At 38.7% G+C, this 26,343-nt stretch overlaps 1 protein-coding gene across 1 annotated transcript in view; it reads left to right on the top strand.

Annotated features, from left to right (window-relative positions):
* The window catches only part of LOC117794103, a 192,094-nt gene that overhangs the window by 60,516 nt on the left and 105,235 nt on the right, over nucleotides 1-26,343 (top strand). The gene's annotated exons all lie outside the window — the stretch shown is intronic.

The raw sequence follows: 26,343 nt of genomic DNA, 5'->3' as shown, positions 1-26,343 counted from the left end.
TGTGTAATTTGTATCCTAAATAATGCTACAACAACACCTGCTTTGTGTGAAGTTTTGATTTTTCAATCACTCGTACACGTTTTAATGTACAAACGAACGACAACCTAAATTATTAAAAAACAAGGGGGCTCCGCCCCCTGCTCGCTTCGCTCGCGGTGAGGTGCGGCTACAGTCGAGCACGCTCGACAGTAGGATACCCTGAGCCCATGCACTCTTTTATAAAAGTTGATTGTTGCCCATTTTTAATGGGCTCAGAGTATACAAATTACACACGCGAAACTATGAACAACTTTATCACTGCACACTACGTTATTAATGCCCCACTGAACTAATATATTACTGGGTATTATATTAAACGTATTTAAAATTAATTAGAAATTGATAAATTGGTGAATCGCAAGTCGTAATCGTAATCGCTTGCAATCGATGTAGAGTGTGTCAACAGTAGCCACAAACTACAACTTTGCTCAGCCTGCATTCTGGCAGCACCCATTTTCCTCTCTCACTCTCTCCCTCTTACGCAACAAATTTAAGCCTGGCAAAGGCTGCTGCAGTGCGCGCGAAATTTAAAATAATAAAAGACAATGTCTAATTTTATGAGATTCTTAAAGCGGAAAATGCTAAGTTTTTTTTTACAACGATAATAAGCAGATACTTAATATATATAATAACAATGTTCAATCCGGTTTAGTTATAAAAAAATAAACTTTATTTATAATACGGAAAAGGCGAACTTTCGAGTTAGAGAATAAATCTAGACTAATCATAAAGTGTGTTGGCGACGCTTAGCAAACCTCGGCTGTGGGATCTTGGAGATGGAATCTGCTCTTAAGTAAACAGAGATCTTAGGGATCGCTCTCTTGAGATGACGAACGTTTGGGGTGCTAAGCAACAGATTGGATTTGTACTGCGTTGACAATACTGACCCTTAGTGAGCTAGCGGATGTTTATTTTAACATTAGGTTCGTGGAAGCACTTAAAATGTTATTTTCACTGGCCCTCTATTCTTATTGATATCTTATGACTTGATACGAGAATGTTCCTAGGCATACATAAGTGAGGTGTCGTATTAAATAATATAAGTGGGTATGTGTTGTGGATATGTCACTATACAAGTTAACTACGAGCTTCCCGCTAACCGAAGTAGAGAAGAGAATTTGCCACACGCGCTCCCCAGACTTGCTGACTCAACGTTATCAGTGGTCAGCGAGTTAGCGTAAACAAAAGCGTCAAATTCGGCAAGCTCCATCGGTCAACAACTTGCAATTATGTTGCCCAACATCCGCTGGGTAACGCGACACTATGCACGAGGCGCTTACGCTGCATTACCGTGGGACAGCAATGTGAGGCTGACGGCTTCAGCGGCAGCGCTGCCGGCGAGCTTAGGTTAGACGTTAAGCTTTTATGTTCTTTAGATTCAGATCTTATTTTGTATCACCAGGAAGCGTATCGCTCGAATAAATGTTAACAAAAGTATCTCGCTTAGTGTTTCCACTATTCTAACTTATCAAAACTTACTGGCGCCCAACCACGGTAACTCACGGTTGAATAAATAAATCCCTCGCGTCGCGGATTAATAAAACTAAAATACAACTCACAAGTGAAGTGTAATGAAACACAAATAAGTTGCAAGTAAAAACAAAAAACTAAACCAAACCAACGCAAGTGAAGTGCAACACAAACGAGTTGCAAGTAAAACAAAGCCACCATCAAAGTACACCGAAGCCGCAGGAGCTCTTCGGGCAGCGGAGAAGAAAATAAAGAAGCCTTGCAACATCAACGGAGCAGCAACATCAACGGAGCAGCAACATCAACGGAGCAGCAACATCAACGGAGCAGCAACATCAACGGAGCAGCAACATCAACGGAGCAGCAACACCCGCACAAATAGTCGCATAAATAAGAGAGAGCATGTAAGTGAGCCTTTCGATTAAATACTTGAGATCACATAGGTTTTTAAAGTTGTGAAAAATAAATATTTATGCTAAATTTGTGAGTTTCCTGTTCTTGTGTGAAAAATCATTTTTCTTTTGGTTTCGTATGCTACGTATCGTAGTAGGTTGAGTCTTATGAGTTATAGAACACGAACCGATTCAGACGATAGCGAATTAGCAGACTTAGTACAAGACCTGTGGCAGGTATCTGAAGTTCAAGCTACCCACTCAGAAGATAATAACGACAAAATGGACGCAAACCAAATGCGCGATCATCGATGCTGCTTTAAGATTTCAAGCCGAGGAATCAAATAGAAGAGAACAGCAGATCAGGGCGGAACTAGAAAAGAAAATAGAAGAATTGTCAGGGCGACTAGAGGCAACAAGGTTAGTAACTCCTGAAGTAAAAGTCTACAAAGAGGCGGAAATTATTCCGGGTAGAACTTGTGATGAACCCATGGACGCGGTAAAAAGCTTACCCGACTTTCTTGGGACACATGACACATACGTAGCTTGGCGACAAGCGGCCCATGCATCGTACAAAATTTTCGAAAATTATGTCGGTAGTTCACGACATTATCAGGCTGTCATAATTATTCGTAACAAAGTAAAGGGACCTGCTAACGCAGTACTGGCTTCTTTAATACAGTCCTTAATTTCGAAGCGATCATAGCTCGCCTCGATTTCACTTATGGTGATAAGAGACCCATACACGTTATTGAACAAGAAATGGGTACGCTGAGACAGGGACAAATGGGTATCTTAGAGTACTATGACGAGGTAGAGAAAAAGCTCACCTTGCTCACTAACAAAGTAAACATGACCTACGACAAGGATTTAGCAAAGGGCATGTGCGAAAAATTCAGGGGAGACGCGTTACGAGTATTTATCTCCGGCCTAAAGAGAAGTTTGACCGACGTTCTGTTTGCGGCACACCCTTCGGATTTGCCTTCTGCCTTAGCATTGGCCCAAGAGGTGGAAGCCAACCATGAACGATACGCATTTGCGACAAGCTATGCCAGGGGTCAGGAGGAGAAACTTAATAGGAATGAGTCACGAAACCAGAGTCGCCACAATTATCAGTCTCAGGAGCAAAAACCCAATGCTCAGAATAACCAGGGCAAAAGCCCAGCATTTAAAAGACAGAAATGGCAACAGAGGTCTGAGGCAGCTAACCCTACAACAGGTAATTCATCAGGGGTGGAACCAATGGACGTTGACCATTCGATGTCCAAATTTAGGCAACCCACGAGCTTTCAAAAGGCTCAAGGCTCTGGAAGAGTTAATCAAAACCAGGGTCAAGCCATGAAACGCTCCAATACGTCCGAACGGGTATCTGGCCAAAGGCGCCAAAGGGTAGACCATGTCTCAGCTGAAGCGGATCAAGATACGACTTACAGCGGGAAAGCTGAGGAGAACGTAGCCGAGATCGAAGACGGATCCGATAATGAATACGAGTACGACAGCGCCAACTTCCTTTTTGACAGCGTCAATTTTTTAGGGCAAAGTCCCTGCTGCCGTTCCTTCGGCGAAGAGTAGCGGGGGTAAGCCTTAAACTATTAATCGACACGGGCGCATCTAAAAACTACATCAAACCCTTTGAACAACTAAAAGGTGTAGGCCCGGTCGAATCCCAGTTTGTCATCCAATCCATTCACGGTTCGAACAGCATAACTAAGAAGTGCTTGTTACCGATGTTTGGACAGAGGGCAACATTTTTTATTTTGGATAACCTGTCCACATTTGACGGGATCATTGGCCTCGACCTGTTAAAGCAAGTCGATGCCGCTATCAGAATGAAAAAAGGTACTTTGGTAGCGGGTGGTGTTCAAGAAAAGATACACTACCATAATTGCAGAGATGTGAATCATTCAAAGATTCTTGACATCGAAGTTCCAATTGCGGTAAAACCGCAATTCTTGCAAATGTTAAAAGATTGTGCAAACGCATTCGCGGACCCTAACGAGTCTCTGCCTTTTAACACGGCTGTTGTCGCCACTATAAGAACAGTGAGCGATCAAGTTGTCCATTCAAAACTATACCCATACCCGCGCGGTGTAGATGACTTTGTTGCCTCAGAGGTAAACGACCTTCTAAAAAACGGCATCATTCGAAAATCTAGTTCACCCTACAACAACCCAGTTTGGGTGGTGGACAATAAGGGTATCGACAGTGACGGCAATAGGAAAAAACGGCTAGTGATTGATTTCAGGAAACTGAATAAAAACACAATTGCCGACAAGTACCCCATGCCAAGCATAACGATGATCTTGGCGAACTTAGGTAAAGCAAAGTTCTTTACAACGCTCGATCTCAAGTCCGGCTACCATCAGATAACTCTGGCGGAGCAAGATAGGGAAAAAACGGCGTTTTCTGTTAGCGGCGGAAAATACGAATTCTGTCGACTGCCATTCGGCCTGAAAAACGCTGGCAGCATTTTTCAAAGGGCCATTGACGACGTTCTTCGAGAACAGATTGGCAAATCATGCTATGTCTATGTCGATGACGTCATTATCTTCTCCGAAAGTGAAAAGGAGCATGTCAAGCACGTTGAATGGGTTCTCAAAAGTTTGCGGGACGCAAATATGAGGGTAGCCCAAGAAAAGTCACAGTTTTTTAGAAACAGCGTCGAATATTTGGGATTCATCGTGACAAATAATGGCGCAAAAACGGATCCTGAGAAGGTGAAAGCCATCCAGCAGTACGCAGAGCCAGACTCACTTTTCGCAATTAGGTCGTTCCTGGGGTTAGCAAGCTACTACCGCTGCTTCATAAAAGATTTTGCTTCAATAGCAAAACCCCTTTCCGATATCCTTAAAGGTGAAAATGGTTCCGTAAGTAAGTACAGGTCGAAAAAGATCCCTGTAAAACTTAACGAGAAACAACGCAACGCTTTTGAGAAACTAAGAAATATCTTAGCCTCGGAAGACGTATTGCTGATGTACCCTGACTACAAAAAACCATTTGATCTGACCACTGACGCGTCAGATTATGGCATTGGGGCAGTTCTTTCGCAAAACGGCAGGCCTATAACCATGATATCACGAACTTTAAAAGACAGGAAGCAAATTACGCTACTAACGAGCGTGAACTGTTAGCCATTGTTTGGGCTCTCGCCAAGCTTCGTCATTACCTTTACGGGGTAAAAGACATTAATATCTTCACGGACCACCAGCCACTTACGTTTGCGGTGTCCGAGGGAAACCCGAATGCAAAAATCAAGCGTTGGAAAGCACGCATTGACGAGCTAGGGGCAAACCTTTTTTACAAACCTGGTAAGGAGAATCACGTGGCTGATGCCTTATCACGACAAAAGGTAAATGCGCTCGAGAATAATGAGCCTGAGTCAGACGCCGCTACTATTCATAGCGAGGCATCCCTGACCTACACTATTGAGACAACTACCAAGCCGGTCAATTGTTTCAGAAACCAAATTGTCCTCGAGGAGGCCAGGTTTCCCTTAAAGAGAAATTTCATCCTGTTCGGAGAAAAAACTCGACATGTAATCAACTTTGTCGATAAAAATTCCCTTATTGACATTGTGAAATCAGTGATCAACCCAAATGTGGTAAACGCGATACTTTGCGAGTTTCCAACACTGGCCCAGATTCAACACGAACTGGTCAAATCTTTTCCCACTACAAAATTCTGGCATTGTAAGAACATTGTCAACGACGTTTACGATAGTGGGGAGAGAAGGGAAATCATCACCACTGAGCATAATCGCGCCCATAGGGCCGCCCAGGAAAATGTGAAGCAGGTAATGAACGATTACTACTTCCCAAAAATGACCAAACTCGCAAACGAGGTAATTCTCAATTGTAAGGTTTGTTCGAAAGCGAAATACGACAGACATCCAAAGAAGCAGGAACTTGGACAAACTCCAATCCCTTCACGCACCGGGGAGATGCTACATATCGATATCTTCTCGACAGACCGGAAATACTTTCTAACCTGCATTGACAAATATTCAAAGTTCGCTACTGTTCAGCATATAGCGTCCCGGACGATCGAGGACATTATACCTCCATTGCTCACTATTATGAACTTTTTTCCCCATGCAAAACAAGTGTATTGCGACAACGAGCCTTCACTCAAGTCTGACACTGTAACATCCCCATTGTTAAACAGTTTTGGGGTTAATACTGCAAACGCGCCTCCGTTGCACAGCACGTCAAACGGCCAAGTTGAGCGCTTCCACAGCACTCTTCTAGAAATTGCCCGATGCCTCAAATTGCAGAGAGGCATCAGCAACACGGTCGAGCTAATGCTTCGGGCTACGATCGAGTATAATAAAACAATTCATTCGGTCACCGACAGAAGACCAGTTGACATCGTGCATAGCAGCGGGCCGGAAGCCCATCAAGGCGTCAGGGATAGGATCGAAAAAGCACAACTGGTGCAAAATGCTCGAATCAACCAGGCTAGACAGAACAGGGTTTTCGAAGTAGGCGAAAAAGTCCTCGTCAAGACAAACAGGAGGTTGGGGAATAAGCTCACACCATTGTGCAACGAGGAGAAGGTAGAAGCGGACTTGGGGACAACGGTCCTCATTAAGGGGAGGGTGGTCCACAAGGACAACCTCCGTTAGGTTTACTGTTTAATCATTAAGATAGATTTAGACTTTATTTCGAAACTCCAACTGACGGACAATTACATTACAGGACCAACTGGACAACGATGTACGGAACGATACTGTTAATGCTGACTACAGTAACGGCACGAATAACGGACTACTCACGCTCGAACTATATTCCTGTCACGGACGGGGACGTACTCGTATGGAGGGACTACGACTTCTTGCACCACACTACGAATCTTACAGAGTTCACCCGCATGGCTGACGAGACCGAAAGGCTGACGGAAATGTTTCCACAATCTCTCATGCGCAAGCTCTTGGAGGTGGACACTGGACATGTCCGGGACTTGTTGGCAGCTCTCAGCGTTCATCACCGACTAGCGAGAAGTTTAGACTTCTTAGGGACAACACTAAAAGTAGTAGCGGGAACGCCGGACGCGCATGACCTAGAAAACATTAGAATAACTGAGGCTCGACTAATAGATTCCAATAGCAAACAAATCGAAATTAATTCTAGGACTCAAAGTCAAATTAACCTACTGACTGATACGGTCAACAAGCTAATCAAAATTTCAAAAAATAAACAGATTGATACTGCCCACTTATACGAGACATTACTAGCCAGGAACAGGATTCTCATTAACGAAGTTGGCAACCTTATGCTAACGATCACTCTTGCTAAATCAAATGTAATTAACCCAAACATATTAGACCATGCCGATCTCAAGTCCATTTTAACGAACGAGCTCATAGGGACTAGTGTTACTGACCTTTTAGGAGTTTCTAGAATTAAGGTTTTACAATCACCTAATGTAATTAAATTTATCATAAAATATCCTAAGGTTAGCAAGCTCTGCCGTAAAATAACAATCTTCCCCGTCACTCACAACGAATCCGTTCTGCAACTTCAAGACAACATAGTAGCAGAATGTGGCAACCAAATACTAGCGGTCACGGGTTGTATCCCAACAAGCACGGCAACATTCTGCGAGGAAACAGCTGAGGACACATGCGCCCGAGGTCTTCATGCAGGAGACATAGCGCATTGTAGTACGCAGCCTAGCCACTTGGACCCAGTCACCGTGGTAGACGAGGGAATCCTAATCATCAACGACAGGCCAGCAGTCGTGGTATGTGACGGAAGCAAGGAGGTTAGCGTTTCCGGAACCCAACTTTTGACTTTCGACTCATATGCTCTCGTAAATGGGACGAAATACGTCAACCAAAAAAATATCCAGGAGAGGTTCCCTGAAGTTGCGTCAAACCCGTTGCTCAATATTACTGGACATGACACCATCCTAAGCCTTCCCTACCTGCGCCGCCTAAGTGAAGACAACCTTAACTACATCAAGATGATCAAGGATGATGTCTCATCGGAATCGAGATTCGCGCTGGCAGTTGGAATGGGCCTTGGAGTCTGTGCCATAGCATGCGGCACCGTGTTCCTGTGTCAATTCATAAGAAGACGTCGGAACGCCCAACAGATCGTAGAGCTGGTGAAAGTTTTGAACGCGACCGAGGACGGTCGGTCTTCGAAGGGGGGAGTAGTTAACTACGAGCTTCCCGCTAACCGAAGTAGAGAAGAGAATTTGCCACACGCGCTCCCCAGACTTGCTGACTCAACGTTATCAGTGGTCAGCGAGTTAGCGTAAACAAAAGCGTCAAATTCGGCAAGCTCCATCGGTCAACAACTTGCAATTATGTTGCCCAACATCCGCTGGGTAACGCGACACTATGCACGAGGCGCTTACGCTGCATTACCGTGGGACAGCAATGTGAGGCTGACGGCTTCAGCGGCAGCGCTGCCGGCGAGCTTAGGTTAGACGTTAAGCTTTTATGTTCTTTAGATTCAGATCTTATTTTGTATCACCAGGAAGCGTATCGCTCGAATAAATGTTAACAAAAGTATCTCGCTTAGTGTTTCCACTATTCTAACTTATCAAAACTTACTTACATATATATTTTTATTCTCCATAATCAATAACTTTATAAAACTTTTTAAAAAACAAACATAGACACCATTTAAATATTCAAAAAAAAAAAATCAATAACAAATTTTAGGCCATTATTACATACAATCATATATATAAAAAAAAATTCATAATAAAACTCTTTTTAATTTTATAACTAGTTTATAAACATTTATACATTAAATTTAAAATAACTTCATAAGATTACGTTATTTTTCAAAAGGAGGGAGATGTAGTATGCGCACATATCGAATACACACTGTAACACTTTGTTGCAGTGATTACATAAACATAACATAAGTTCAAAGTGCAAAGTAATATGATCGCACAATAATGCAATGGGCAGCATAAGTGACAAGACGGCTAGCTTGCCGCGCATGGCACTCTCTTTGTGTGCACATAACATTCTCTCTTACATATATAAAACCCAAGGCGGCTGCTCCGCTGCCAGCGTACCTGGCGGACAAGTATAACGACAGTTATGACGATTTAATATTTTCAAAGTAAAACAAGTAATTTCTTGAAAGTACTTTTATATATATTGAAATAAGTAACGGGTATCCTATGGTCGGGATCTCGACTATAGCCTTTTCGACTAGTTTTTAATTAATAAATAAATATTACTCCATTTAGATAAAACACATCTTTGCTCATCGGGTGCAGTTTTTATAGTGTTCTTTATTCTAGAAATTATAAAGTTCTTAGCCTTATACATAAGCTGTATATATATATTGCTCTGTCGCAGCAGAGCGTTCTTAAAAGAGAGTGTGTAGCTTGCATGTGCCTGTGTTGGTGAGCATCCAGACGGAGCGTGGGTTATGCAGCGCACTATGGTCAGGATGAAGATTTTTAGGAATAACGTCATTTTATAAACATGTTCAAAGTACCGATATTTTGATGGCGATGTATTCAAAACACATTAAGCTCAAATGTTGCATATCTAAAATTTTAACATTTCTCAACACTGTTTAGCAATCAGCTGTTAAACAGAGTTGATTTGAACAAAAAGCACATGAAACGGATATTCTAATTTTTAAGGTTAATTTGAATTGTCTTACAACACGTATTTAAAAGCTTTATTAACAAAATTTATCATGGATTATATTCATTGTGGTTTTTATTTTGTTTTTATATGTCTGTGTTGCTTAAAATCAAAATGCTATATGTTGCCATCTGTAATTTAAAAACTTGCCTCGAAAAAAAAATTTTTCAATAACATTTTATCTTTAATAAGATATAACTAATTTTGTCAGCACTTGTCAGCAATGTGACTATATGCATTTTGAAGATTTATCAATTCTAAAATTGTACTGTTAAGCTCAAGTTGCGCATTTTTGCGCATTTTTCACAATTTCACTTTATTTCAGCTAACCTCACGTTATAAAATGCGTATTCGTTTAATGTGTGGCAACAACACATGAGACAAAATGACCAAAATTATTATTTTTTGGCTTATTTTATTGGGCGCATTGGCGAAAATTACTAATACTTGTGTTTACGTATTGAATAAATGTTAAATATTTACAATCGACAAAAAATAAAAATTTCTTGTTTCATACAAAAAGTCAGTTCACGACCGATTTTAATAATTTGCACAAAATGATATTATAAATGATAGTATTCCGATCTTGATATATGTTAGCCCGAATGTGAGGAGCATAATAACATTTATATACGATCAGTTTGGTCAGATAGTTTGGAAAAAAATAGCGTTTTTATAAAAAAAGTGACTTTTCGACTGATAATTCCTATTATTTCTATATGATATAGTTGTCCGATTTGAAATTTTGCCAATACGTTACGGGCATAGTAACACGCCTAACCTGTAAGTTTGGTCCTGCTAGCTTGAAAAACAAAAAATTTACATATCGCAGAATCCGAAATAAAGGCGTATTTATATCATAGGCCCAATGCAAAAGACTAGACAAAAAAAACTTTATTCGTTCTCGAGTGCAGCGTAAGCATAAACGGTCAGCTAGAGGGCTAGTGATCCGCGTTGCGTAATATGAGCCAGGGCCAATACATTCAAGTGGCTCTGGACTGTTTAGTGTATAATTGTCATGGTATGCAACAAAGTGCTACATAATATCTAAATGAATACAGGATGTTTATTTAAGGCACATACACACTAAACCTCCCCTTTTAGAGAAATAACGTAAAATAATATAGTTATTTTTAATTTATTGTAACTATTTTTGAAAAAATATTAAAATATAAAAATTGAGACATATAAAAATAAATTATTTAGAAAAAATTTTTTTGTGTTTTTGTTTTGGCTTCTTAGGCAGATATATATATATATATATATATATATATATATTAGGCTGTCCCTTATTTTTCAAAGTGTTTTTTTTTGCAATGCATAACCTCTATTTTTTAGACTTATGTTAAACCTTATAAAAACTATTATTAAGCCACGATGGCCACGAGATAGATTGGGATTTTAATTTGTTAGATAGCTGTTATAGCGCAATATCGAGGACTTTTTCATATATTTTTGCTAAGTTGGTACTAATTACATTATTCTTTAATTGATATTTAAATAATAGGTTATATTTTAGAATTACTATAAGTAACGAGAATTGTTCGTAAGCTCGCGAACTAAATTAACAATACGAGCCAAAATCGATTCCTGCATATAACTGTGAAATAATACTTGCATTAATTGCATATTGATTAATCTGATATTATGTAGCTGCTACGAAGTTCGCAGCCAAGTATATTATTAGTGGGCAACGAGGTACATCAAATACCAGGATCTAAGTTACCATCAAATCGACAAGTGCTATCAGTTCTTTTTAAATATGCGTGAAGTAAAGATGACGGCCAGAGAAAGTGGTAACCGCACTATTCTTGAGTGCATTATATTCTGGGAAAAAGCCAAAATACCAACAAAGGCTATGCCAAACAGCGTCACAAAACTGCTAAACTTGCATCAACTTTGAAGCGATCTTCAAAAGAATGCAAAAACAATTTAAGAAGGCCTGGTTGTCTTGGGGGCGTTGATAAAAAAGTGTTCCGACAGAGAAGAACGTTCCAGTCAAAGGATTTTGGAAGAAGAAAATCGCCAGAAAAAGTATTTTATGTCAAAAAACAAACCGGTAATATTTAACTATGCTGTATATTACGGCTCGTCAATTTATTTTAATTTCATAGGTTTTACAGGCAAAGAGGATACGTTTAATACGAGGGCGGGCTGATAAGTAATCGGCCTTACCAAAAATAAAACTTCTTAAACAACCCATAAATATTTTATTCGATTAGTGTTTTCTATCGGCTGATTGCTGAAAAAGTTTTAGGCGTTTTTCTCAACACTGGTAATTTTGGCGTGAGTTTTAGCATGGTCACTTTTGCATTGTCCCCAAAATGAGTAAAATAGAATATCGAGCTGTCATTAGATTTCTGTTTTTAAAAAAGAAATTTAACGATGAAATAAAAAATGAGTTAATCGAAGTTTATGGGGAATCAGCTTCATCGATTTCGACCATTAAATATTGGACTGCTGAGTATAGGCGCGGGCGGACAAGCATTTTTGACGAGGACCGTCCGGGACGTCCCAGAGAGGTGACAACCCCAGAAATGGTAGATAAAGTCCACGGAATGATATTGGATGATCGCCGAATAAAGCTGAGAGAGATTGCTAAGGCCCTAAACATTTCTCGTGAACGTGTTGGAAACGTCTTACACGAATATTTAAATATGAGTAAGCTTTCGTCAAGGTGGGTGCCGCGATTGCTCTCAGCGGAACACAAACGCAACCGCTTGGTCATTGAGAAGGAGAGTTTGGCATTGTTAAACGCAAATAAGAATGAATTTTTGCGTCGTTTTGTGACTGTCGACGAAACTTGGATACATCACCAAACACCAGAAAGCAAGGAAGCAAGGAAGGCAAAGATTGGTTTGTCGGCCAACAAGGTAATGGCAACGGTTTTCTGGGATGCCCGAGGCGTAATTCATGTGGATTATCTAGAAAAAGGCAGAACAATTAATGGAGAATACTATTCTAACCTTTTGGGACAGTTCGATTCAGAACTAAAGAAAAAAAGGCCGCACATGGCGAAGAAAAAAGTTCTGTTTCACCAGGACAACGCTCCGGCTCACAAGAGCGTTGTTGCCATGATGAAATTGTGTGAACTACACTATGAAATTCTTCCACATCCCCCCTATTCTCCAGATTTAGCACAATGTGACTATTATCTATTTCCAAACTTAAAGAAATGGCTTGGTGGAAAGAAATTTCAGTCGAATGAACAGGTGATCTGTGAAACAAACGCCTATTTTGAGGACCTGGACCAGTCATATTTTATGGAAGGTATAAAAAAATTGGAGGACCGTTGGACTAAGTGCATACGTTTAAAAGGAGATTATGTTGAAAAATAAAAAAGACAAATAAAAAAAAAACCGTGTTTTCTTTGGTAGGCCGACTATTTATCAGCCCACCCTCGTATATCATCTGGTGCATTGTCAGATAAGAGCACTATTGATTCTCTGGCTGATACATGTTGTGAAAATACAAAAGCACAGAATATCACAAGTCGAGGTAGAAAAGATATTATAACATCAAAACTCGTTGGAGCTCTTGATCGATGTCAAATAAGCATTAGAGATTCTGTTTACATTTTGGAAGCAACTATAGAGGCAATGTACTGCAGCGATGATAATTTTTCTATTAACAAATCATTTATTCAACGGATTCGGACAGAAAAACTCAAAGAGCGCTCTAAATCGATAAAATAAAATTTTAAAAATAAAGTTCCTGATTGCGTGTGGGTCCATTGGGACGGAAAACTGTTTCCTGCTCTAAGCATTCAAAGTAAGCAAGAAGAACGTCTTCCCATTGTCATCTCTTCGGAAATACAGAGCAACTTATTCCAGTCCCCAAATTGGAATATTCTACCGGCGGAGAGCAAGCACAAGCGGCTTGGGATGCCAATAGCAATTGGGATTTGCAGGACAGGGTACAAATTCTTTGTTTTAATACCACCGCCTCTACCACTGGTCGAGTCAATGGTGCATGCGTTCTATAAGAGCAAAAATTAAACAGTGACTTACTGTATTTTGCCTGTCACCATCACATTTATGAACTGGTCCTAAAAAGTGTTTTCGAAGCGAAAATTCAACACATCCCCCTACTTAAAATTCAAGAGCTACCATAACATCGTAGAAGACTACTTGAACTGATCCGAAATAGAATCATTTTTGGTGATCTTTCAAACTCCACATAGCAAATCTATTACAAGGGCAGACTACCGTGAATTTTTAGAGCTCTCTGTACTATTTTTGGGTGGAAATATTGAAAGACGAGGAAATAAAATCCGTCCTCCAGGGGCGTTACACCAAGCTCGCTGGATAGTCAGAGCGATTTATTATCTATTAATTGAACAGCTCAAGCTGAGTAAAAAGGATCAAACGGCTCTTCGGGACATATCCATTTTTATTGTCACGCTTTATATAAAACCATGGATGAAATGCTCTTCGGCAGTAAATGCGCCTTATCAAGATTTGTGCTTTCTAAAATCATTGAAGGCGTTTGAGAACACAGATAAATTAATTTCAGAAGTAGCATTGTAGAAGTTTTGTCATCATTTATGGTATCTTACCGATAAATTAGCTGTATTGTCATTATTTGATAATAAAGTAAGCCAACAATTAAAATCAAAAATAGTTGTCAATCTTAGTAATTCAAATAAGGGAAACTTTAAAAAACGAATCATTCCATCAAAGGACAATATTAAATGCTATATATTCGGTAAGATTGACAAATATTAGCTTATTTTGTGGCTTTAACTTTTTCTTCGGCTCTTTAGATAAAAATTTAAATGAATTCATTTCAATAAAAATCAAATCTACCTTCGATCGGCTTAAAATCGAAGTGGGTTTTTTTTTGCGTTGCGTACAGGACCATAGAAAAAAGTATCCCGATTGTAAAATAACAACGTTAAAAAGAAAATATTCCGATGAAAATTAAGTATTGACGGCAAGTTGTGTTTTTATTAAAATATAAGAATATTATTAATTTCCAAAATAATTTTTTTTATGTTTTAACATGAGTCTAAAATAATAGAAGCGTTTGCGTCTTCAAATTCTCAAAAAAAAACTTTTTCCTCAAATAAGGGACGCCCTAATATTTATAAAGGGTGTTTTTTTTTGAGAGGTATAAATCGTTTTAATGCCCATCAATTCGGCTTTATTGGTAGGACAATTTTATGCCATTAATGTTTAAATATGATTTCCGGCATGTGGCCGCCACGGTTGGCTCGAATATAACCAATTCTAGAAGTCCAATTTTCAAGCACTTTTTCGAGCATTTGGGGCCGTTTGTCGGCAATAACGCGACGAATGTTGGCTTCCAAGTCGCCTAACGTTTGTGGTTTGTTAGCGTAGACGAGCGACTTCACATATCCCCAAACTTATTTTATTTATTTATTTATTTACTTATGCACGACTATAAGCAGGCGGCAAAGAAAAAATTACCAAGTATAAAGATTAGGTTAAGGATTACAAATACAAATAAAATTAAATATAAATTATAAACTGTAAAGAAATAAATGAAAGTTAGATCTGGGGTAAGCAAAAATTATATATGATCCAACATTTGTTGGATTGGGGTAAACCCAGAAATACGCAATCAGATCAATAAAGATTAGTATTGTTAATATTAATAGAATGAATGTTAGACTAGTATAAAGTAACATAGCAAGTTATTAGTATTAGTAAGGTCAGGGATTTAAAGATAGGTATTGGAAAAGTGCGCATTTTAGGGAAGGGAGAGAGTACGGTGGTAAACGAAGGTTGGGATACCAGTTCAAACCACGTAAGGCGAAAAGCAGGAATTGCTTTTGAACTGATTCAATTCTATTCTAGTTCATTTGATACTGCGGGCTCCAAATGCATGAACAATATTCCAGGATGGGACGAACTTAAGAGACGTAAAGGAGTTTAGTGGTGAAAGTATCATTCAATTCTTTCGACCAACGTTTAATAAAACCAAGTACTCATTTGGCGTCATTAACTATAGTGGAGATGTGCAAATTGAAACATAATTTGCAGTCAAATAAAACTCCAAGATCCTTTACAGATTTTATACGTTGCAAAGGGGTATTGTCAATCGTATAAGAACCTAAATAGGGCCTAGTACGACTAAATGTCATAAACCTACCTTTTAACAATTGAGATACAACTTATTGGCCGAGCACCATAGTTGCATAGCGTTCAAATCGTCTTGCAGACGATTATGAAGAAGGGGATCAGTGTATGAAAAGATAAGCCTTACAGCATCCGCATACATTAAAATATATCAAGGGGACAGAATAATGGATACATCGTTAATGAACAGAGTAAAAATCGAGGGGGCTCCGCCGAATGCTCGCTTCGCTCGCGGTGAGGTGCGGCTACAGTCGAGCACGCTCAACAGTATGATACCCTGAGCCCATGTACTCTTTTATAAAAGTTGATTTTTAACCAATTGTTCCTATGGCAATTATATGATATATGGAACCAAATTAAACCAAACTTGGTCAGAATGTAAAAAACCAACTTAAATGCATATTCTAAATGTTTACATAAGATATTTCAAAAAACAAAGAACTTATTCATATTAAAAGTTTATTTTTGACCGATCGGTTTTATGACAGCTTTATAAAATATAGTCGCCCGATTTGAACGAACTTCGACCAGAATGGACAAAACCAAGTTAAATGCATACTCTATCATTTTTGATTGAGCGTCTCTATTGCAGCTATATGATATAGTGGAGCGACTTAAACCAAACTTGGCCAGGATGTATTATACCAGCCCAGATGCATATTCTATTAGTTTGGTTCTGATAACTCAACAAACAAAAAACTTTTTCATACTAAAAACTTCATTTTCGATGCATCGTTTCTATGGCAGCTATATGATGTAGTGGTCAGATCCAAAAATAAACATTATACCCTTCTTTGTGCCCATTTTTAATGGGCACAGGGTATTAAAACAAACTTGATCTGCCTATGGTATCCAGAAACCTACATACCCAGTATGAAGTCTCTAACTCTTATGGTCTCTGAAATCGACGCGTTCAAGCAGGCAATCAGCTTCTGCCCGACTATATTGAAAATTGTGACGTCATAAGGAATTTTGCCATGCAAAAATACATATTTATATATTAACACAATTATATTTTAATCTAATTAAATATTTGTACAAACATAAATTATACATCCACAATTTCATTGCATGAAATCGATAATACTTTTGCTTATCGCTCGATTCTTACTCGATACCCAAAAAAAAAATGGGTACCATTTCGTACTGTCTTTGTGCGCGCCTTGCATATAAACGTATCATGCTGTCTCGCTCGCACGTTCAACTTGCCATGCAAATGTGATTATTTAATTATTGAATTAAATGTAACTCCGAAATATCTTCTCTATTTATGAGTCAATCGCTTGGAAATTTTCAGGGTCGCTTAACAGACTTACTTCCCACCTGATTTTTCAGTTAAGGAGTGATATCTTAAAAATTGCGCCTGTAAATCACTTTGTGCAATTTGTGGGCGAAGGGGGCGCGCATCCAAAATTGGAAACAAACTTGACCTGCGTATGGTATCCAGGAACCTACATAGAAAATTTGAAGCTTCTAGCTCTTATAGTCTCTGAGATCGACGCGTTCGAACAGACGGACAGACAGACGGACAGGCCTAGATAGACTCGGCTGTTGATCCTGATCAAGAATATATATACTTTATGGGGTCTGCCACCCTCCTTCTGCCTGTTAAATACATTCTGCCAAACACATTATACCCTTTTTTGCCCGTTTTCAATGGGCTCAGGGTATAATAAAGGCCCCAAGTGACTACCTTGAGGTACACCAGAAGTAACGTGAACCGAACTCGAAATGGTTGACCTAAGAAGCACTTTTTGGGTACTACCTTTTAAGTAGGTGGAAGCCCAACGTACAAAGACGGGAGGGAAACCTATGCAATTAAGTTTGTAAAGTAAGAGGTCATGGTTCACAGAGGCAAAGGCTTTACATCATATGACATCAGTTTGCTTTTTCTCTGAAAATGCATCATTTACCAAGGAGGAAAATTCAAGCATGTTGGTCGTAGTGGACCGACCCTTAATAAAGCCGTGTTGTGCAGGGGAAATGATCGATTTACAGAGATGCTGCAAAGAAGAAACAAGGACTTTTTTCAAATAATTTAAGAATGGCTGATAGCTTTGCAATGCTTCTGGAGTTCAACATATCAGACTTACCACCCTTTTTTTTGGAGGGAAATGATATTAGATTCTTTCCAAAGATATGGAAAATGAGATTGAAAAATGAAATAAGTATAAGATGAGTTGGAAGTGGAGATTGGAGAATAGGTGGATTGAAAAAAGTTAGCAAATAATTCAGCGGCTGCAAAGTCGTTGCTGGCATTATCTATCCGATAAAAAAAAAGAGGAAGGTAAACTGGGGGACTTACGCGTCAAGTAAACAAATTTGTAAAATTGTTTCGGGTCACGAGAAAACTGTCTTTTGCATCGAGTTAGATAATTATCGTAGAATAGCAAGTTTAAATTGGCTAAGTCCGACTTGGCTAATAAAATAATTATTTGGTGTCAAATCACACGAACTTGGTGGCCAATTGATAGGTCCATTACGCGAAAATTTGCGCTCATCCAAACAGTCAGTTTTTGTGGATGTAACGGCGTCTCAAGGGTCTCATGTGGATTATCTTAACTCCAAATGCGGCAAATTTGCTTGTTGACGTAGCCATTCAACCAAAAATGAGCCTCATCACTGAACAAATGGACAAATCTCCAATTGCTGTACACGGTGGCGAATAGATTCATTCGGGTCCTCTTCAACACTTTGCTCTACAGCTGCAATTATTGCTTCGGTTCGCACTGTTCGTCTCTGCGGATGCGTATTATCACATAGAGTAAACGTAGTGCAAAAACGGTCCATGGTTAACCGAATTAATTGCTCTGATGTACGATTATGACGACCATAAAATGGTCGTAGCTTGCGGTAAACTTTGCGAACTGAACCATTATTTTCGAAATAAATTTGCACAATTTGCAAGCGTTGCACAGTGGGGCAGATCCTCGTTTTGCGTTGCAAAAATCATATCTTTTAAACCAGTGAAGATATTTTCAAAATTTAAAAAACAATTGATAGAAAACTTTTTAAGCTTTAAAATGAGTGTTTGCACTGCTTGATAGGCTCACTGATTGAAAAAGTTTTCGGTCAAAGTTGAAAAATATTTTCAGTGCATATCCTACATGTAAAATTTAAACAATAAATCTTTTTTTTTGTCCGAAATACTAATTTAAATTTTTTTCAACCTTTGAACAGCATTGTTTAATATATAAAAAGTTTTATTACGCTTGTTACATAAAAAAAAATTCAAAAAATTTGAAAATCTGGTATGATGCCTGTCATACCATAAACGTATGTAATTGTACTGCGCTCTTCCTCATCTATCACCATTTTTTTGCGAGGTTGTATCAGTTTTTGTCCTATAACTTCCCCAGACGCAGCTGGACGCATGAAAGACCGGGGTTATTTCGTTAGAGAATTGATTAACAAAGACTTCTGGGGTAGTGGGATCGAGTCCAAATGAGTCCAATTTTTGTTCTATTCCATCAATGTCAAAAAATAGCCTAATTTTAGTGCTTTTTTTAAACATCGCTGGGATAAAAGGTCAACAAGTGAAGAAACAAAATTATACGGCATTTAATTAGAAATGAATGTACTTTTCATATGAAAACAAAAACATAAAGATCGGTCATACAACTTGTCATCAAATCAGTTTTAAAGTTTGAATTTTTTATAAAATTTTCACATTTTTGCGCGCACTGAAAAATGGGTCAACTTTGAGAGGCTTTCACGCCCACAATATTTACCTGATTTCAAAAATCTTTGGATATCTTAAGATATCTTAACCAAACTCAAAGATTGTATATTTAGGACAGCCTGTTACACCCTGACCAAATTTGATCAAGATCGGACTATATCATATAGCTGCCATAGAAACAATCGGGTTCACATAACCTTTAGTATTAAAAACTTTTTGGTTTCTAAAGATTTTTAAGAATTAAAATTATTTTTAAAGTTTAGGTAAAAAACCAAAAAGTTTTTCATACTAAAGGTTAAGTGAACCCGATTATTCCTATGGCAGCTATATGATATAGTTGACCGACATTAACCAAATTTGGTCAGGATGTAACATTCTGTCCCAAATAGACAATCGGTGAGTTTGACTGCGATATCTTTAGAAACAATAACAATAACTATTACAATAACCATACAATAACTATATTTCATAATTCAAATGCCCTGTGGTGACCTTTGACCCGTTTTTGGGTCCATCAAATGATCTCCGATCGGGCTCAAATTTTGGAAGTTTATTCAAAACGGTCCCCTATATCATATATCATAGCTGTCATAGGGCCGATCGGAAGGAAATCAAGTCTTAGTATGAAACAGTTTTTTGTTTTATGATATATGAAACTTATAGAACATGCATTTAAGTTAGTCTTATCAGCGCCGTTGCGACGAAAAGTTGCTCCCGGGGCAAAGATTCTGTCGGCGCCCTCTCCACCACCTAAAATTGCTTTTTAGCAACACATTTTTTAAGCAAATAATCAAAACAAAGATAATTCCTTTAAAAACATATTAAATTGACAACTCCAGTGTCAAAAATGTTTCCTAACATTATTTAAATGTTACTACAATAAAAACTTATAACATGATAATTCGCTCGTTACATAAAAATGGCTACTATTAAATACGTGACAGATTATGGTATACCAGTTTGAACACTTTTATCTCCGAGACCATTAGAGTTAGAGGAACCAAATTGGGTGACAATACTCTTAGGATGTTGACATATCGGAAGTTAATTTTAAAATTTGGCTAGGCCCACGTCAGCCCATGTTTTTTTTAGTTAAATCAAATATTTTAGACTTCTTTGACATTTAAAATGCTGAGTCGTTGCCATTTTATCCGCATATTGTCTGAATTTAACAATAACATCCTGAATACATACTTTAAAAATACAAAATAAAATTAAGAATTTTAAACTTTAATTTTATAATGGTTTGTTATTTCTAAAAGTTTAAAATTGATTTAAGGTCCCCCAAATTGAGGTATTAATTGATAGCTTTTATGAAAGCAAAATCATAAATTACTTTACCTATATTTGGAGATATTCAATTGATAGCAAACGGAAACTCCTAAGTTATCTTGTCCAATTGATAATCGTAAGAAGTATAAATTTATTTGAAGTTTGCTTAATAAACGATGTGCTAATGCTGATGTGATGTGAAGGATGTGATGTGAATCGTTAAAAAGTCGTTGTCAAATTCATTGTATGCTTTTCAAGTTCACTGTCCGATTGGGATTTAGTGTTAAAGTCCTGTTTATAAATTCAAATCATCAGAAACAATAAAAAGTGCTTCAAATCTAAATTTTAGTTGCTAAATGATAGGGTCGATTGATTTTAAAAATGGAATTCGAGATGTAGCAGTTTCTGGAATGTTTTTGCCATTATCTGCAGCCAAATATTAAAATTGTTTTCGCATTTTTCGTTGTCTGATGTTTTTCATTTCAGGCTCAACCCCTCAAATTTTTTCTAAGTTTAAACTCTTTTTGAAATATCGGCGCCCCTAATATCTTAGCGCCCGGGGCAGTTGTTTTTTCCATAGTTTTCCTTATTTTTAAGAAGATTGGCAATAGTTTTTCTGTGTTTTCCTTATTTTTAAGAAGATTGGCGTTTTTCTGTGTCTTCCTGATTTTTCAGCAATTTTATGAAAGGATAGCCCAGAATCATAGTATGCTTCAATTTTTGATGTTTCTTCCAAAGATAAAACAGTTCCTCTTCCCATGTTGTGCGTTTATTTGTAGATAATTACTTGCTTGAAACTCACAAGAAATTTGGTAACTGTGATTGCCGAAACATTCGAGATAATTAACATTGAATTTGCAGGCGCTAACCTGATGACGCAAAATAAATGCAAGCTTTTTCGTAGAAAATAAAACAAATTGAATATAAAATATAACGGTTGTTCCAAAGAGCTTTTTTTTCTTGTAAAAGCGACCACATATAATTATTGCGAAAACAAAATAAAAACTACGAAGTTGAGTGCAATAGGAATGAAGAAAAATGCAAAAACAAATGAGTGGAAGGGGGGGCGCTAACCTGATTACGCGCAGTGTATATAAATCAAAATTAAAAAAAAAAAAAAATTTATATATAAGTTAACACCCTGCATGTCAAAGGCCCAACACAACAACAATAATATGAGTACATAGGCAACCTGGCCAAACATAATATAATATAAGCAGCCAGACAACAACAACAATTTAGCTGACGAGACAACAACAACAAACATTAGCGGCTAAACCAAAACAACAACTTAAGCAACTACCAAATCACGTGGACAGGTTGCGCAAGAAGCCACGAGCGCTGACCAAACGATATCAGCAGCTCACCGTGGGACTGGCGGATGCAATTGGACACCCTCGATCAGCAACGTTCCGCAGGTGCGAACGGCAGAGGGTACAGAGACGAAGACACGTGCGCTGAGTACGCACCCTTAAGGCCAGTGACCGTGGGACCAGCGGATGCAAGACGACACCCAACCAAACCCAAGTGCTAAGGTACGCAGCCCCAACAACAGCAGCGGTAACAACGACCAATGGCAGCCTAAGACGACAGCAGCGGTATGAACAGCAGCAGCAGCATAAACAGCGACGCAGGCAGAACGTAGGTTAAGTGGATAAACATAAGACATAATTGTTTTAGTTCTAATCAAACCACCAATAAATACTTATGTATGTTTTTCAAAAAGAAATAAAACAATTTTTTAATTGGCGCCCGAGCAGGGACCGTGTTAAAAGCAACTTAAAAAGTTCACGCGTCGAAAAATAGAGTGCCTACAAAGTAGCTACTGTTCGCGAAAAGTGCCTGCACGACCAGCCACAAACGTGAACGCGACAAGTATTGAACAATCTGGCGATTCGTCAAAAGTGCCTGCACAGCAGCTACAGCGCGAACGCGAAGGATCGTTTCAATATAGTGAACTGCTTTTTTCACGGTTCTGAAAAAAAAAAAACTTGATTGCTGATACCCTATAGTGTCCGTCCGTAGGGTACCGTGAGTTGTGTGTGTGCTGCAGGAACTTGAGTAACTAGACTCCACCGTGGGATAGACGAAAGGGATAAATCCGAGCCACCGTCGCGGGAATCACCAATGCTGAAACTACTATTGTAAGCGTATCTTTTAAGCAGAATTGAAAAAATTTTTGAGAAAAAAAACAACAAACAAGAAAACACACAAGAAATTAAATTTAAGTAACAATTAAAATATAAATAAGAGAAACAATTAAAATATAAATAAGGGACCGAAAAAAAATTTTTGGTTCAAATAGGAAAAAAAAACTATAGCAAACCCACTTCATTGACAAATTCCTAATTTTCTTCTGTTTTTGTTGAAAAAATCATCATCATTTCCTCCTCCGAGAATTCACCCCCAGATTTTTCGTGAGCTATTACCGAGCTAGGCGAAGCATTCTCTAAATTAAACATGCCGGACACTAATACCAAACCCCACGAACAACCAAGTACGTCGGGTAATCCTCTTTTATCGACATCTATTGAAAACACCGTTGAAAGGTATCTTAGAAAAATACTACAGGAAAAGGGCGACGATTTACTACATTCGAACGCAAACGCTTACACGATGACCGACCAGACTATAGCACGAGAGCATGTAGGAAAAATTAGTGAGTTAGATAGACTGCCAGATGTAGTAAGAATGTTAAAAGATTTTTCCGGTAACAAAGCTGAATTCACCTCATGGCGCAAAAGTGTGGACAGAGTATTTAAAGTTTACTCCGGTCAACAAGGTACCCCAAAACATTATGGGATTTTACTGGTAGTACGCAGTAAGATAGTAGGGGAAGCTGATGCCGTACTAGAGGCATATAACACCCCATTAAATTGGAAAGCAATCGCGCAGTGTCTTACAGATCATTTTGCAGACCGCAGAGATCTTAAGACACTAGAATACCAGTTGTATACGCTCAGTCAACGCGGCAAATCGATCGACGAATTTTATCAGACGGTGTACTATCATCTGTCTTTAATTCTGAATCAAATTAACAATCACGATTCATCGCCAGAGACGTTGAGAGCCCTTACAAAGATCTACAGGGACAAATCCCTGGATACTTTCATAAGAGGCCTTAATGGAGATTTGCCTAGATTGTTAGCTATCAAAGAACCAACTGATCTAAAACATGCCCTTCACTTGTGCCGACTAATCGAAAACCAATCTATTAGGAACGCCGTTAATCCCATCAAGCCTCCTTTGCTACCACCAAGAAACAACCAACAGGCTCAAAGATTCATTAACCAATACCCATTCCGATCTAACACTTCTCAAGCCATCAATAGGAACAATTTTAACCCAAATTTATATTACACTCCAAAACCCGTTGTCTTTTCACAACCACCCAATTTCGCTCCAAGACAAACGTATCAACAACCGCAGCAATTTTTTAACGCACCACCAAGACCATCGGCTCCTAAGCCACAACCGCCTCCACAACCAATGGAAGTGGATTCATCTATCCGAACAAGAAACATTAACTATATGAACAGACCGGACAATAACCAGTTCGCGGGAAAAAGACCCTTATCTTCAAGGGCAGATCAAATTCATGCTGAAGGCGAAGCTAGTGCTTATGCTGAGGCATATGCTAACGCTTACACCGACGCCTATGCACACTACATGGACGAACAAAACTACTTTACAGAAATGGAAGAACAAGGCATTCCCGAGATGCCATATGAAACCGAAAGCTTCCAGAACAACGACATTCCAACCGAGACAACAGACGTGGCTGAACTCAATTTTTTAGTCTAAATCGTTCCTCGTTGCCTTATTTTCAATGTAGAACGAGGGACGGCAAGATTGGCGGAAAAATAGCAATTACCCATCACGTTTTTCTAAATCTTTTCAGTCTCTACGCCACACCAATCAGATTTTTCATACTACCCACTCTCAAAACGTTCCATGGCATCTTGGGTAATGATACTATGAAACAACTTAACGTAATAATCGATGCTAGAAATGACATTCTCGTAGTAAATGGAAACAAACGTTTCCGAATCAAACAATTGCCTGCACAGGCAATTAACAATATAAAAGTAAGAACCGAACACATGTCCGATAGTCAAAAGAAAAGAATAGACACCCTAACGAATACCTTTAGAAATCTTTTCGCAGACCCAGAACAAAAATTTGACCTACGCTACAAACGTGGTAGGCGAGATCCGAACGTCCTCAGACACCCCTGTTTACACCAAACACTATCCGTATCCTATCGCACTCAAGCAAGAAGTAGAGAAACAAATCGCAGAAATGTTAGACGACGGAATAATACGACCTTCTAGATCGCCATACAATGCACCAGTTTGGGTAGTACCAAAAAAAACCGATGCTTCAGGAAAAAAGAAATATAGATTAGTTATTGACTCAATTTAGTAACTATACCTGATCGATACCCCATGCCCGAAATAGGGGAAATCATAGCCCAACTAGGAAACAATAAATTTTTCACGGTCCTTGACCTAAAAAGCGGTTTCCATCAGATCCCGTTAAAAAGACAAGACATAGAAAAAACGGCTTTCGCAGTCAATGGCGGGAAATATGAATTCACAAGACTACCATTCGGTCTCAAGAACTCCCCCTCAATTTTCCAAAGAGCCCTAGATGACATTCTAAGGGAACATGTTGGAAAAATTTGCTATGTCTACATTGATGACATAATCGTTTTTAGCAAAACAGAAAACGAACATGCTCATCACTTGGAACAAGTCTTCACGACGTTACAAAACGCAAACATGAAAGTACAGATGGACAAGTGCGAATTTTTCAAAAAAGAAGTCAACTTTTTAGGATTCACCATCTCAGATCAAGGCGTAAAAACCAATACACAAAAAGTTCAGGCGATTTCTAAGTTCCCCATTCCCCAATCTCTCAAAGAGTTGAGATCATTTTTAGGTCTCTCAGGTTACTATCGTAGATTCATAAGAGATTACGCAAAATTGGCGAAACCGCTCACCACTCTATTGAGAGGCGAAGGCGGCCGAATCTCAATCAGAATATCAGACAAAGTCAAAATAAGCATGAATAAGCAGGCTATAGAGGCTTTCGACAAAATCAAACAGACACTCAGTTCATCAGACGTTATCCTAAAATACCCCAACTTTAGTAAAGAATTTCACTTAACAACCGACGCTTCAAACTTTGCAATCGGAGCTGTTCTCGAGCAAGAGGGCAAACCCATTACCTTCATATCTCGCACGCTGCCAAAAACAGAAGAAAACTACGCGACAAACGAGAAAGAGATGCTTGCAATTGTTTGGGCTTTGCAGAGCCTTCGAACATACCTATACGGTAGAGCCAAGGTCGTAATCTTTACAGACCACCAACCTCTTACATTCGCCTTAAGCAACAAAAACCATAACACTAAATTAAAACGTTGGAAAACGTTTATAGAGGAATTTAACTACGAACTAAAATACAAACCAGGTACCTCCAACGTAGTGGCAGACGCTCTATCCAGAAATCCAATTATCGAGTTAAACAGTACCGAGGCCACAGTAATGAGCGACGAAAGTTCGTCACACAATCTAATCCCTTCAATGGAAGTACCCATTAATGTTTTCAAAAATCAACTCTTTATACTAACCGGCAAAAAACCCGACTACCGATTTGAAATACCATTTCCAACATACCATAGACACATAGTAACTCGACCAAGCTACACAGAAACCGAGTTAATTCAAATTTTTAAAGAAAGGCTCGATCCAAGAA

Source organism: Drosophila innubila, chromosome X (assembly GCF_004354385.1).
Source record: "Drosophila innubila isolate TH190305 chromosome X, UK_Dinn_1.0, whole genome shotgun sequence".
Lineage (NCBI taxonomy): Eukaryota > Metazoa > Arthropoda > Insecta > Diptera > Drosophilidae > Drosophila > Drosophila innubila.
This window is presented reverse-complemented; position numbering and strand designations above follow the sequence as displayed.